We start from the raw sequence: 15,952 nt of genomic DNA on the forward strand, positions 1-15,952 counted from the left end.
AAAACATTATGTATGTTAACTTGGCAGCTTGTCAAAGAATATGGTTTATTATACCATGGGAAATATGAGCAAAGCTGCCTTTGACATAAAATTATTTCTCAGTCTGCTTTGCCAACATCAAATTTAATCAGCACAGGCCAACATGGTCAATCAGACAATTCTTATTATGAAGGAGTGTGGGGAAAAAAAAGAATATATACTTGAGTAAACCAGGAGCCCAGATGATGCAATGGTTGAAGCACTCAGCTGCTAACCAAAAGATTGACAGTTCAAATTGCCCAGCAGCTCCATGGAAGAAAGACCTGGTGATCTGCTTCCATGAAGAGTACAGCCTAGAAAATCCTATAGAGCAGTTCTATTCTGTCTCGAAGGGTCACTATAAGTCGGAAATGAACTCTTCAGCATTTAAAAACAAAAGCAACATGAATAAAAGGGGGAAACTAGACACTTTTTAGCAAGGAATGTCAGGGGATAATATTGTATCAAACTTGTGTTACAGTTTTTATTTCCACAGTTGTGTGCTAAGAGTCTAATCCCATGAGCTTCCTGACCATCCTGTTGTTGTGCTTGAGGGCTGGCCAAACCCACTGCAGAGTTTGAATATTTGATACCCATGTCAGATATCTACCAATTCTTCTGTGAGAAGCTCCACTGAGACTGCTGAACTTGCCGCAGGCCAAACATACTCTAGGGTGTACCCCTCTGTCACACCATTTGTGCTTGGGGCCCAACAGCATTTTGAGGGTATGGCATCACACCAGTTTGTACGTTTTCCATAAACTTGCTGGGCAAGAGTATGTCCACCATTGTGGTTGCACTCTGTCCCATCCCGTTTTCTTTAATCTAGAAGCTGCAGGCACAGGCACACCCACTGATGGAAAACCTTGAAATTAGTTGGTGCTTGTAAGGTAAATGCTGTATTTTGGGAGTCTCATAAACTCATCAGGAATATCCTGCTGCTGAATAGTTCCTGTACCATACAGAAATAAGACAGAGTCTTTGGAAAGTTGCTTCTTTGCTTATTCTTCTGGTGTTGTAGTTTAGTCAGTGAATAGATACAGATCCCCAGACACTAGTGCAGACAGTTGGGAGCTTCTGGTACAGGGGGCATCCCTTGACCTGGGGCATAACAGTTCCTGTAAGGAATTATAAATCATTATCTCAGTGATTCCCAAATCATCACTCAAGGTCTTCTAGTCATGTTCTCATTGGTCATAGATGCCTTGATAGGTCTTTCAAGTCCTGAAAAATCAAGTGTAGTGTTTTTCAGGGATGTTACTGTTTTTTAAGTTCCAATAGCTGCTGTTTTTTCTTCTTTAGGTTCTCAGTTCTTAAGTGGTTTTCAGGCTTTTCTGACTCCTTTCCTCTATTTTTTTTTTCTTTTCTTATTCCAATTCATTTTTCTAAACAGTAGCTTGAAGATGAGAGGATACCAAATGCTGAAGAGGAGTATTAGAGGAGGAAACACTAGTCATAACTATAATGTTTTTACTGTAGTATTTCTTCTTTTACATTTATCTTTCATGAAAAATTCCACTGTTTGATCTGCCTGTGGTCTTCAAGCATTCTCCAGAAGACTGGCTTCTTGAAATAGTCTTGCTTTGCCATTTCCCTTGTCTTTCATACACTCTACTACCACTTGATAGCAGTTCTCTATTTCCTATCATAAGCTACCAAGACTGTGTGCATAGGGGCAAACTATCAGGACTACTTTCAAGATCTTTTGGATTCCAGCTTGTCTTAGGCTGGATTCTCTAGGGAAGCAAAACCAGTACAGTGTATATATATAGAGAGAGAGAGTTTTATATCAAGAAAATGGCCCATATGGTTGTAGAGGCTGGAATGTCCCAAGTCTGTGGGCCACAATAGAGGCTTCTCCTGATTCAAGTAATCGCAGGGTCTGGTGAACCCAAGATTAGCAGGTCAGAGAGCAGGTCTCTTGCTCGCAGGCTGCAAAGATCAATGGATCCCAAGATTAGCAGGCAAGATTGCTAGTAAGCTGCTAGCTTAAGTCCCAAGAACTGGAGGTCAGAGGAACAGGAGCCAGCTGCAAGATGCAGAATGAGCAAAAAGCCCTCAAGCCTTGCCAGAATGTCTGCTTATATTCAATGCATGCCACACACCCAAGGAAATTCCCTTTCGACTGATTGGCTACTCACAGCAGATCCCTTCTTGGGGGTGATCACATACTGAATCTCAACAGGGAAGTGACCACGACATTATATGCCTGCCAAAACATTGACAATCATGACGCAGTCAAGTTGACACAGTCTTAACCATCACACAGCTACTGTATCTTTACTGGTGTCCATTAGTCTAGATTCACTAACTTGACCCCAGATTTATGAACCTCAAGATTTCTATGTATTGGAGCATGATAATGTGCTTTGAGTAACTAATCCCTGCATGACATGTTTTGCTCAGTGTAAGTCCACCTCTTTTATCATCCATTTGTGGAGAAGATAATAATATCTATATGCTTGCCAGATATTGTATTTCTTATTTGGTTGTTAAACTGTTGAGCCATTTTCTTTCATGGGGATGAAATGAACTTAAGGTGTTGATGAAATGAGCTTAAGGTGTTGAGTGATTTCCTATTGTTTGCCTACCTTTTGTTCTCCCACTTGGATTTCTAGTTTCGAAATGTAAGTCCAGCTCAAAGTTCTTTTTTCCATTCATGGCCCTAACATCTTGGATAAATTTCAGTCTAAATCTTTTGTTCCACATATATCTCCTCTGGGTTTTTAGATATCCCCATCTAACAGAATTATTTAGTGTACAATCCTTTCAAGCCATCATGCTGTTATGTGCTGCCTCGTGCCAAGCTTTTATCTCGACTTTACTTGTAATTTCTTTCAGTATAGCTCCCTGATTCTTAAATGGGAATGTTCCATGGAAAATTTATATGTTTCATCTTCGGCAAATTTTGCTCTTACTGTGAATTTGTTGCAAGTGCAATAAAATCTGAATACATGTAGTGATCCTAATATATTTCTCTTTTACAAATAGAACAGCAGAAATCCATCTTTAAGTCAGGTTTTTTATTGTATTACAGACAGCAGATTTTTGAATCAAAGAGTGGGAACCTGAAATTAGTAAACTTCTTTTGTCAACAGTTCTGACCTTTCTCTATGCTTTCGGCAGAGTGAACACTGTTTAATGGATGGACTTGACAGTAGCAATCCATTACAAATGCTTTAAAAGCAGACATAAGTAAAACAACCTAAACCACATCCATTGTTAATAATTAATGTTTATTCATCATTGGCAACTATCGATTATAGGCTTAAAAGGAAGTTCTTTACATATTGATTTTGGGGTCTTTGCCTGGCTATACAGACAACTGAAAGCAACAGGAACTTAATGGAAGAGTGTCACAATTCTTTAAAAATTAAGTAGTCATTAAAAAACAAGGTGCACTGTGAGTTCATGGGCTCTTGTGGAACAGAAGCAGATTGTCCTTGAACAGATATCCTAAAAACATTCCCTCTTGAGACTTAAAAAAACAAACAGGTGATTGTTGTTACTAATATTACAGTTATAATCAAGAACTGTTTTATTCTAGAGGTTTTAAATATGTATATCCTACATTTTAAATAAATGTAAGTTGAAATTGGATTTTATCAATTGTTTGAAATACCAATCATGCTGTTTGAAGTGTATTTATTTCAATTGTTTACTCATGACTCGAAATGCTATTTCATTCCATGACATACCAGAGACCTACAAACATACCAGTAGAAGAATGGGGCTAATTCGAAGTGTTCTCCATGTTTATTGTGGCTTTTTGATACGGGAAATTTTACATATAATGAGAGAAAGGAGAGTTATAAGGGTGGGGGGGCGGTAATCTAGAATAAACTGTAATTCTCCGATATAAAGGAGATCCTTAATTGGGACATAATTTAACCAATTATATTTGTAATCTAATATTGGATCTAAAATTTATCAGCTTGTGATACTTATCACAAAGCATATTATCCCCCAGACATAAAAAGAGGGAAGGTAAATTTGACTTAACTCTCTAAAAAAAAATAGGTTGTTGTAAATAATAAACAATAACATGTATGTGAAGGCAAATTGAAAACTATGAAAATAAAAACTGGTGAAGGATGGAGTATCATTATCACTTCTCTGAACTAAAGAGAGAGAGACTATGATGGACAATTACAAATGTAGCGGGGGGGAACTGGTTAAAAGCAATTACAAAAGGTTAGTAACCTTTAAGGTTTTTAACATCAAATGCAGTCAAACTAAGTGACTGCTGAGATATAGTCTTTGAAGAAATTATTTGAATCAAATAACTCCACTGACAGTAACTTATCCTGTTGGTGACACAAGCAAAAGACTAATAAAAACACGTTCCTTCCTACTATCTACCCCTGTTTTTTCCTAAGAATGTATTAAAATATGTGTGTCATCTTTTTTAAGAGAAAAATTGAACGCCCTACTCTATTAGATTTCATTTTACTTGAATCCACATTCAACACCCATGGAAGCGGCAGCCAAGAAATCAAATGACGTATTGCAATGGGCAAATCTGCTGGAAAAAAATCCCTTTAAAGTGTTAAAAAGCAAAGATGTCACTTTGAGGACTAAAGTGCACCTGACCCAAGCTGGTATTTTCAATTGCCTATATCGATGGCACTGGGGATATGCATGCGAAAGAAAGCTGAATAATGAATAAGGAAGACCAAAGAAGAACTGATGCCTTCAAATTATGGTGTTGGTGAAGAATATTGAATATATCATGGAATTCCAGAAGAACAAACAAATCAGTCTTGGAAGAAATACAGCCAGAATGTTCCTTAAAGTGGGGATGGCAAGACTTCATCTCACGTACCTTGAACATGTTATCAGGAGGGACCAGTCCCTGGAGAAGGATATCTTGCCTGGCAAAGCAGACAGTCAGTGAAAAATAGAAAGACCCTAGACAAGACGGATTTCAACAGTGGATGCAATAGTGGTCTCAAGCATAGCAAGTGATTATAAGGATGGTGCAGGACTGGGCAGTGTTTCCTTCTGTTGTACATAGGATTTCTATGGGTTGGAACCAACTCCATGGTACCTAACAACAACAACAACTCTTTTCATAAAGTGAACAAGTCTATATGTCCACAAACACACACCCACACATTTACATTTTTCCATATGCATATACAAACATCCTGTAAGTACAATGGGTGATATTTGTAATACTACTTTTGTGGAATTGTGATATGGTGAAAATAAGAAGAATTTGAAACTGGAGAGATGTTCATTCATAACCAAGCCCTGCTGCTTAGTAACAATTTAACTTTAGATGTCATTTAGCCTCTCATATGATCTTTAGTTAATTCAGGCCTAATTCACATATTGTTAAGAATTTAAAATAAAAGGATCCAGGTGAAAATATTTAGGATAAATCCTAGCATATAGTAATTTCTGCATAGAAATTAGTTTGTCATCTAACAAGCCAACTGTATTTTCTTAAGACTTACTCTAGGTAAACATTATTTAATAAATTGCCTATGTATTATAGTTTAAAGGCTTAAGTTTTTCTTTTGTTTTTTCTAACATTAACCATCTTAAAATTAAGATATTTTTAAGAATAAAACCGAAATCTGTCTTAAACTGTGAATGGATTTCATTGGTTCAATGATTAAGACATCTAGTGATAGGGTGGGGTTTTGGTTTGATTAGGTCTCTAATTTCATTTGTACATATATATATATATATATATATATATATATATTTGGCTTTTTTCTTCTCTGTTTGTCAGCTTAGTTCCTCAGGATCTTATCCCTCAACATGGCAAAATGGCTACTATGGGTATAGGTTTTGTATTTGTTTTTTGCTTGGTCCGGAAGGGGAAAGTGTTCCAAAATCCCTAGAAACAAATTCTGAGCTACATACCGATGAGTTACACCTGACGAGCTGAGAAATTCCATCCTGTTGGCTTAGAATAGAACTTCCTGAACAAATCTCTGTGATGATGGAGATGGGACTGCTCTGATTGGCTTAGAATCCAATCCAGGAACTGGAGTTAGAATAAATTCTATCCAGCCGTATGTCTGCTACATAATGGGATGGAGGCTGGGGTGACACCTGTAATGTTCAAACGAAACCTTGTGTAACATGTAGGAGAAAATTCACCTAGTTCTTTGTGTGTGGTATTATGTTACCAGAGGGAAACTTAGATTCTCAGTCCAACTTTCTCTTCAAAGCTTAACAAATAAGGCTAAGGAAGTTTGAATGACTTCTTCAAGATAAGTTAATTTTTTTTTTTTTTCCTGTAAAGCTGAATCTAGACTCCAAGTTTCTGATTGTGAAGAGTTCCAACAATAACAGTAATTGCTTACCTCTTGACTATGGACTACTACGGTTAAAGAGGAATATGGAGTTATTCTAAGATATTCAGCAATCTATCTGCACATTAAGCATGATTCACAAGCTAAATAAATAAAATAATAACTGTTATCACAATAAATTATTAACATTAAAATATGTCCTCATTCTAGAAAAGATTGGGAGCTATTTCATTGCTACATGTAGCACTTCAGATGAAATATTTTGAAAACATTTACAGCAAGCTAATTCCAAATTGTAATCATTTTCTCATGACACATTTTTTATTAGTATAAGGATATATACATTCAATTTTCAAACAGAAATTATGATGTACTTGCATGTACTATAATTATCAGTTACATTGACAAGTACAAACCAGTATTTATGTGATCTACAAGTTCATGGAGTTTAAATTACATTAACCATATTTTATTACATTTAAAACTGGAAATAATAGGAGCTTTGTTAAAATCTGTTATTTAGAGCCAAGAAGGAGAGTATAATTTTTCAAATCTCTGTTACAAAGCCGCAGCCCAAAATTGTTGAAAGAGTATTTTTACAACAAATTTCAACATATAATTTAATTTCAGGAAAGAAAATCAATTAAAGATTGCAGTTAATACACGGCAATTCACTCACAGAGATTAGCATCACTATTATTTGTCTGTCTGCCTTCCCTATGTTAACAATAACTTTTAATTTCAAAATTGTTGAGAATAAGACCCTGCATTAGTTAGGTATTGTTGCATAATAAATTACTTCAAATCTGAGCAATTGAAACAAACAAGAATCTCAGTTTTGTGTGGTAGAGCCAAGATGGCAGATTAGACAGATGCTTCTGGCAAACCCTCTTTACAACAAAGACCCAAAAAAACAAGTGAAACAAGTATATTTATGACAAGATAGGAGCACTGAACATCAAAAGCAAGCTTAGAAAATGAACTGAGGGACAGTGGGAGGAAGAGAAGGTTCAGAAGCAGAGAGGAGTTACCTGACCTGAAGCACGGGGAACCCTCAGGCACCATTTCTGGGAGTGGGGCAGCAGACTGGTACTAGCGTTCAGCTGCAGTTTACTCGGGGAGAAGCAGCCAGCCACACAGCCTACTCATACTCCCAGAACCAGAGAAGAACGGTGCTCTTGGCAAAATCTAAGTAGTTGAGTATATTTTACCACAACCCTCCAAAACAAAATCCAAGCCAACCTCAGCAGCTGACTTTCCTTGGCCTAAGATAGGCCCTCTTGAGCACCTAGAGCCATCCTCCCAGCCTTGGAGAAGGAATAATTTGCAATTGGAGGAAAAGATAATTTGCCAGCTCCACTAACTGGGGGAGCTCAGGAAAGAAGCAGCTCCTGTCCAGGCATAAACAGTCCATGGACTTTGAGTACCTTTCCCTCTGCATGGACCTGTGTGGGCCTATTTCAGGAGAATAGGCCCTTGTTGGCAGACTCCAGTCATTTCACCCATGCAGTGGAGAGGTGGGTGTTTGATGTTTGACATTGATTTGCCTATTAAACAGGATCCTCACCTACCCACATCAGGGGCCTAAGGACTGGTAGCTCCACTCAGGTCACCCAGCCACCCATGACAGGGGTCCAAGGATAACTGCTACCTCCCAATCCTTACAACCAAAAACATTGGGTGCCCATGGTCCATCTGCAGAACCTACCCACCTGTACGGTCTAGTGAACAGGGACACACTTTCCTCAGAGACACATGGGGGATGATTATCAGCCCCCTGCCGTGTTCAGAGTGTGACCTCCTGCTGCAACCAGATACTGGTACCTACTGCTACCCCTGCCCCTTTAAGAATGTAGGACAAAGCCTGTACCACACACTTGATGATCAGCTACCTGGAAACCTCACCTGAATTCATAGAAGAAGAGTTAATGGACTCCTAGACTGATATACCTGATAACAGCTCTAGCCATCTGGGGACAGGACATCAAAGCTCCGAAGAGGAAAATAATCAAGCTGGCTTGCTGAAGCAACCCATTTGGGCATATGAAAACAAAACAAAGCAAGAAGCTATGGCACAGTAAGCAAACATAAAATAAACTAATACAATAACTTATAGATGGCTTGGAGACAGCAGTCAGTCTCAAGTCACATAAGGAAACACACCATGATCGCCTCAACAAGCTCTCAAAAAAAAAGAAAAAAGGGATCTTCTAGATGAAAGTGCCTTCCTGGAAATACCAGAGGCAAAATACAAAAGATTAATACACAAGACCCTTCAAGACATCAGGAAGGAAATGAGACAATATGCAGAACAAGCCAAGGACCACACAGATAAAGCAATTGAAGAAATGAAAAAGATCAGTCAGGAACATAATGAAAAATTTAACAAGCTGGAAAAATCCACAGACAGACAGCAATCAGAAATTCAGATGATTAACAATAAAATTACAGAAGTAGACAACTCAGTAGAAAGTCAGAGAAGCAGATTTGAGCAAGTAGAAGGCAGAATTTCTGAATGTGAAGATAAAGTACTTGGCACTAATATATTTGAAAAAAATCAGATAATAGAATTAAAAGAAAAAGAAATATTAAGAATCACATGGGACTCTATCAAGAGAAATAACCTACAAGTAATTGGAGTACTGGAACAGGGAGGGATAATAGAAAATACAGAGGAAATTGTTGAAGATTTGATGGCAGAAAACTTCCCTGATATTGTGAAAGATGAGAAGATATCTATCCAAGATGCTCATTGAACTCAACAGAAGGTAGATGTTAAAAGAAAGTCACCAAGACATATTATAATCAAACTTGCCAAAACCAAGGATAAAGAGAGAATTTTAAGAGCAGCTAGGGATAAACGAAAAGTCACCTACAAAGGAGAGCCAATAAGAATAAGCTCAGACTACTTGGCAGAAACCATGCAGGCAAGAGGCAATGGGATGACTTATATAAAAAACTGAAGGAAAAAAATTGCCAGCCAAGAATCATATATCCAACAAAACTGTCTCTCAAATATGAAGGTGAAATTAGAATATTTCCAGATAAACAGAAGTTTAGGGAATTCATAAAAACAAAACTAAAGCTATAAGAAATATTAAAGGGAGTTCTCTGGTTAGAAAATCAATAGTATCAGGTATCAACCCAAGACAAGAACACCGGGCAGAGCAATCAGAAGGCAACCCAGACAGGGAAATCAAAAAAAATAATTCGAGATTAAAAAAAAAAAAAAAAACCTCAAAACAGGGTAACAGCGATGTTATTATGTAAAGAAGACAACATTAAAATGATAAAGATGGACTAAGAAACATAGTCATAGATCTCCCATATGGAGAGGAAGATAAGGAGATACAAAGAAATAAAAGTTAGGTTTAAATTTAGAAAAATAGGGGTAAATAATAAAGTATCCGCAAAGGAGACAAGCTATTCTACACATCAAAATAAAATATGAGAAAAAAATAGAGACTCACCGGAAACAAAATCAACAGCAATGAATTTGAGGAAAGGACAATATATAATCTACTCAGCACATACAATTAAGTGGGAAAAAGAAACTGTCAACAACACACAAAAAAAAACACATCAAAATGATAGCACTAAATTCATACCTATCCATAATTACACTGAATGTAAATGGACTAAATGCACCAATAAAGAAACAGAGAGTGGCAGAATGGATTAAAAAACAAGATCTGTCTATATGCTGCCTACAAGAGACACACCTTAGACTTAGAGACACAAACAAACTAAAACTCAAAGGATGGAAAAATGTATATCAAGCAAACAACAATCAAAGAAGAGCAGGAGTGGCAATATTAACTTCTGACAAAATAGACTTTAAAGTTAAATCCATCATAAAGGATAAGGAAAGACATTATATAATGATTAAATGGACAATATACCAAGAAGATACAACCATATTAAATATTTATGCACCGAATGACAGGGCTGCAAGATACGTAAAACAAACTCTATCAGCATTGAAAAGTGAGATAGACAGCTCCACAATAATAGCAGGAGACTTCAACACACCTCTTTCAGTGAAGGACAGGACATCCAAAAAGAAGCTGAATAAAGACATGGAAGATCTAAATGCCACAATCAACCAACTTGACTTCATAGACATATACAGAACACTCCATCCAACAGCAATCAAGTACACTTTCTTTTCTAGTGCCCATGGAACATTCTATAGAATAGACCACATAACAGGTCATAAAGCAAGCCTTAGCAGAATCCAAAACATTGAAATATTACAAAGCATCTTCTCTGACCATAAGGCCATAAAAGTGGAAATCAATAACGGAAAAAGCAGGGAAAAGAAATCAAACACTTGGAAACTGGACAATACCCTGCTCAAAAAAGACTAGATTATAGAAGACATTGAGGATGGAATAAAGAAATTCATAGAATCCAATGAAAATGAAAACGCTTCCTATCAGAACCTCTGGGACATAGCGAAAGCAGTGCTCAGAGGTCAATTTATATCAATAAATGCACATATGCAAAAAGAAGAAAGGGCCCAAATCAAAGAATTATCCTTACAGCTTGAACAAATAAAAGAAAACCTTCAGCAAAAAAAAAGAAATCTTCAGGCACCAGAAGAAAACAAATAATAAAAATTAGAGCAGAACTGAATGAAATAGAGAACAGAAAAACAAATAAAAGACTTAAGACCAAAAGCTGGCTTTTTGAAAATAATCAACAAAATTGATAAGCCATTGGCCAAACTGATGAAAGAGAAACAGGAGAGGAAGAAAATAAGCTGAATAAGAAATGAGATGGGTGATATTACAACAGACATAACTGAAATTAAAAGAATCATATCAGATTACTATGAAAAATTGCACTCTAACAAATTTGAAAACCTAGAAGAAATGGATGAATTTCTAGAAACACACTACCTACCTAAACTAACACAAACAGAGGTAAAACAACTAAATAGACCCATAACAAAAGAAGAGATTGAAAAGGTAATCAAAAAACTCCCAACAACAAAAAAAAAGCCCTGGCCTGGATGTCTTCACAGTAGAGTTCTACCAAACTTTCAGAGAAGAGTTAACACCTCTACTACTAAAGGTATTGCAGAGCAGAGCATAGAGAAGGACAGAATATTCCCAAACTCATCCTATGAAGCCGGCATATCCCTGGTACCAAAACCAGGTAAGGATTCCACAGATAAAGAAAATTAAAGACCTATATGCCTCCTGAACTTAGATGCAAAAATACTCAACAAAAAATAGCCAATAGAATTTGACAACACATCAAAAAACTAATTCACCATGACTAAGTGGGATTCACAGCAGGTACACAGGGATGGTTCAACATTAGAAAAGCAATTAATGTAACCCATCATATAAATAAAACAAAAGACAAGAATCACACGATTTTATCAATTGATGCAGAAAAGGCATTTGACAAAGTTCAACGCCCATTCATGATAAAAACTCTCAGGAAAATAGGAATAGAAGAAAAATTCCTTGACATAATAAAGGACATTTTTACAAAGCCAATAGCCAACATCATCCTAAATGGAGAGAGCCTAAAAGCATTCCCTTTGAGATCGGGAATCAGACAAAGATGTCCTTTATCACCACTCTTATTCAACATTGTGCTGGAGGTCCTAGCAAGAGCAATAAGGCAAGATAAAGAAATAAAGGCATCCAAATTGTCAAAGAAGAAGTAAAAGTATCTCTATTTGCAGACAACATGATCTTATACAGGAAACCCTAAGGAATCCTCAAGAAAACTACTGAAACTAATAGAAGAGTTCAGCAGAGCATCAGGATACAAGATAAACGTACAAAAATCAGCTGGATTCTTCTACACCAACAAAAAGTACATCAAAGCTAAGAGTAAACCACCAAATCAATATCATTAACAGTAGCCCCCAAGAAGATAAAATACATAGGAATAAATCTTACCAGAGATGTAAAAGACTTACAAAAAGAAAACTATAAAACACTTCTTCAAGAAACCAAAAGAGAGCTACATGAGTGGAAGAACATGTTTTGCTCATGGATAGGAAGACTTAACATTGTAAAAATTTCTATTTTACCAAAAGCGTTCCATAGATTTAATGCAATTCCACTTCAAATTCCAACTACATTTTTTAATGAGATGGAGAAAAAAATCACCAACTTCATATAGAAGGGAAAGAGGCCCCAGATAAGTAAAGCATTACTGAAAAAGAAGAACAAAGTGGGAAGCCTTAATCTACCTGACTTTAGAACCTATTATATTGCCACAGTAGTCAAAACAGGCTGGTACTGGTACAAAAAGAGATACATAGGCCAATGGAACAGAATTGAGAATCCAGACATAAATCCATCTACATATGAGCAGTTGATATTTGACAAAAGCCCCAAAACAGTTAAATGGGGAAAAGACAGTCTTCTTAACAAATGGTGCTGGCATAACTGGATATCCACCAGCAAAAAAAAGGAAACAAAACCTGTACCTCACTCCATGCACAAAAACGAGCTTAAAATGGATCAAAGACCTAAATATAAAATCTAACACGCTAAAGATCATGGAAGAAAAAATAGGGACAACATTTGGAGCCCTGATACATGGCATAAACAGTATACAAAACATGGCTAACAATGCAGAAGAGAAACTAGATAACTGGGAGCTCCTAAAATTCGAACACCCAGGATCATCCAAAGACTTCACCAAAAGAGTAAAAAGATTACCTATAAACTGGGAAAAAGTTTTTAGCTATGACATTTCCGATCAGCGCCTGATCTCTAAAATCTACATGATACTGCAAAAACTCTACTACAAAAAGACAAATAACCCAGTTAAAAAATGGGCAAAAGATACGAACAGACACTTCACAAAAGAAGACATTCAGGTAGCTAACAGATACATGAGGAAATGCTCATGATCATTAGCCATTAAAGAAATGCAAATCAAAACTACAATGAGATTTCATCTCACTCCAACAAGGCTGGCATTAATCCAAAAAAACACAGGACAATAGACGTTGGGGAGGCTGTGGAGAGATTGGAACACTTATACACTGCTGGTAGGAACGTAAAATGGTACAACCACTTTGGAAATTGATTTGGTGCTTCCTTAAAAAGCTAGAAATAGAACTACCATAGATCCAGTAATCCCATTCCTGGAATATGTCCTAGAGAAATAAGAGCCTTCACAGGAACAGACATGTGCATGCCCATGTTTTTTTGCAGCAGTGTTTACAATAGCAAAAATTTGGAAGAAACCAAGGTGCCCAACAATGGATGAAAGGATAAATAAATTATGGTATATTCACACAATGGAATATTGCACATCGATAAAGAACAGTGATGAATCTGTGAAACATTTCATAACATGGAGGAATCTGGAAGGCATTATGCTGAATGAAATTAGTCAGTTGCAAAAGGGCAAATATTGTATAAGACCACTATTATAAGAACTTTAGAAATAGTTTAAACAGAGAAGAAAATGTTCTTTGATGCTTACATGAAGGGGGGAGGGAGGGAGTGTGGGAGAAGAGTATTCACTAACTAGAGAGTAGATAAGAACTACTTTAGGTAACTATAAAGACAACACACAATACAGGCGACGTCAGCACAACAGGACTAAACCAAAAGCAAAGACGTTTCCTGAATAAACTGGGTGCTTTGAAGGCCAGCATAGCAGGCATGGGGGTTTGGGGACCATGGTCAGGGGACATCTAAGTCAACTGGCATAATAAAATCTATTAAGAAAACATTCTGCTTCTCACTTTAGAGAGTGGAGTCTAAGGTCTTAAATGGTAGCAAGTGGCCATCTAAGATGCATCAGTTGGTCTCAACCCACCTGGATCAAAGGAGAATGAAGAACACCAATGACACAATGTAATTATGAGCCCAAGAGACAGAAAGGGCCGCATAAACCAGAGACTACATCAGCCTGAGACCAGAAGAACTAGATGGTGCCCAGCTACAACCAATGACTGCCCTGACAGGGAACACAACAGAGAACCCCTGAGGGAGCAGGAGAACAGTGGGATGAAGACCCCAAATTCTCATGAAAAGACCAGACTTAATGGTCTGAGACTAGAAGGACCCCAGTAGTCATGACCCCCAGGGATTTGACTGGACAATGGGTTGCAGAGGGATGCTGGTGAGGAGTGAGCTTCTTGGATCAGGTGGACACTTGAGACCATGCTGGCACCTCCTTCCGAGAGGTGAGATGAGAGGGTAGAGGGGGTTAAAAGCTGGTGAAATGGACACGAAAAGAGAGAGTGAATGGAGGGGGTGGGCTGTCTCATTAGGGGGAAAGCAATTTGGAGTATGTAGCAAGGTGTATATAAGTTTTTGTGTGAGAGACTGACTTGATTTGCAAACTTTCACTCAAAGCACAGTAAAAATTAAAAAAAAAAATCTCAGTTTTGGTGTTTCAGATATCTAACCAAGGCTTACCTGAGTGACACTGGTACAAGCCTCTCATAAAAGTGCATTCAAGCTGCCCACAGGAAGTGCAGACTCCTCTGATTTCTCATCTATGGGGAATTCACTTCCAAACTCATTCATGTGCTCGCAGGGATTAGATTCTTCTTCACATGGGGTTTCTCTTAGTTTCATAGCTTCTATAATAGAAATAGCACAAGTGGTGGTTTTAAAGAAAGAAACATTTATTCAAATTCAGGGCACCAGCTTTGGGGCAAGTCTTTCATTCTGTCAGCTCTGGGGGAAGGCCCTTGTCTTTTTCCAGCTTCTGTTCCTTGGTGTTTTGGAAATCTTCACATGGCCTGTCATCTATCTTCTCCCAATTCCACTTGCTTCAGTGCTTAAACTGCTTCTTTTATATCTCAAAATTTATTGGCTTAAGATACACCTACACTGATATAGCGTCATTAGCATAACAAATAAAACCCTATTCCCAGAGGGGGTCACATACACAGGTATTAAGATTTACAACACATTTTTTTTTAATAATTTTTATTGTGCTTTAAGTGAAAGTTTACAAATCAAGTCAGTCTGTCACATGTAAGCTTATATACACCTTACTACATACTCCCATTTACTCTCCCCCTAATGAGTCAGCCCGCTCCCTTCTTCCAGTCTCTCCTTTTGTGACCGTTTTGCCAGTTTCTAACCCTCTCTACCCACCAGTCTCCCCTCCAGACAGGAGATGCCAATACAGTCTCAAGTGTCCACCTGATACAAGTAGCTCATTCTTCATCAGCATCTCTCTCCAGCCCATTGTCCAGCCCCTTCCATGTCTGATGAGTAGTCTTCGGGAATGGTTCCTGTCCTAGGCCAACAGAAGGTTTGGGGACCATGACTGTCGGGATTCTTCTAGTCTCAGTCAGACCATTAAGTCTGGTCTTTTTATGAGAATTTGGTGTCTACACCCCACTGTTCTCCTGCTCCCTCAGGAGATCTCTGTTGTGCTCCCTGTCAGGGCAGTCATCAGTTGTGGCCGGGCACCATCTAGTTCTTCTGGTCACAGGGTGATATAAGTCTCTAGTTCACGTGGCCCTTTCTGTCTCGGGCTCATAGTTATCGTGTGACCTTGGTGTTCTTCATTCTCCTTTGATCCAGATGTGTTGAGACCAATTGATGCATCTTAGATGGCTGCTTGTTAGCATTTAAGACCCCAGACGCCACACTTCTAAGTGGGATGCAGAATGTTATCATAATAGAGTTTATTATGCCAATTGACTT

At 37.7% G+C, this 15,952-nt stretch overlaps 1 pseudogene; it reads right to left on the minus strand.

The window, feature by feature from the left end:
* Positions 1-502: 502 nt before the first annotated feature.
* LOC126076449 (stromal membrane-associated protein 1-like) lies at positions 503-1,157 on the minus strand (annotated as a pseudogene).
* Positions 1,158-15,952: the final 14,795 nt, after the last annotated feature.

The sequence above is a fragment of the Elephas maximus genome, chromosome 4 (genome assembly GCF_024166365.1).
Source record: "Elephas maximus indicus isolate mEleMax1 chromosome 4, mEleMax1 primary haplotype, whole genome shotgun sequence".
NCBI lineage: Eukaryota > Metazoa > Chordata > Mammalia > Proboscidea > Elephantidae > Elephas > Elephas maximus.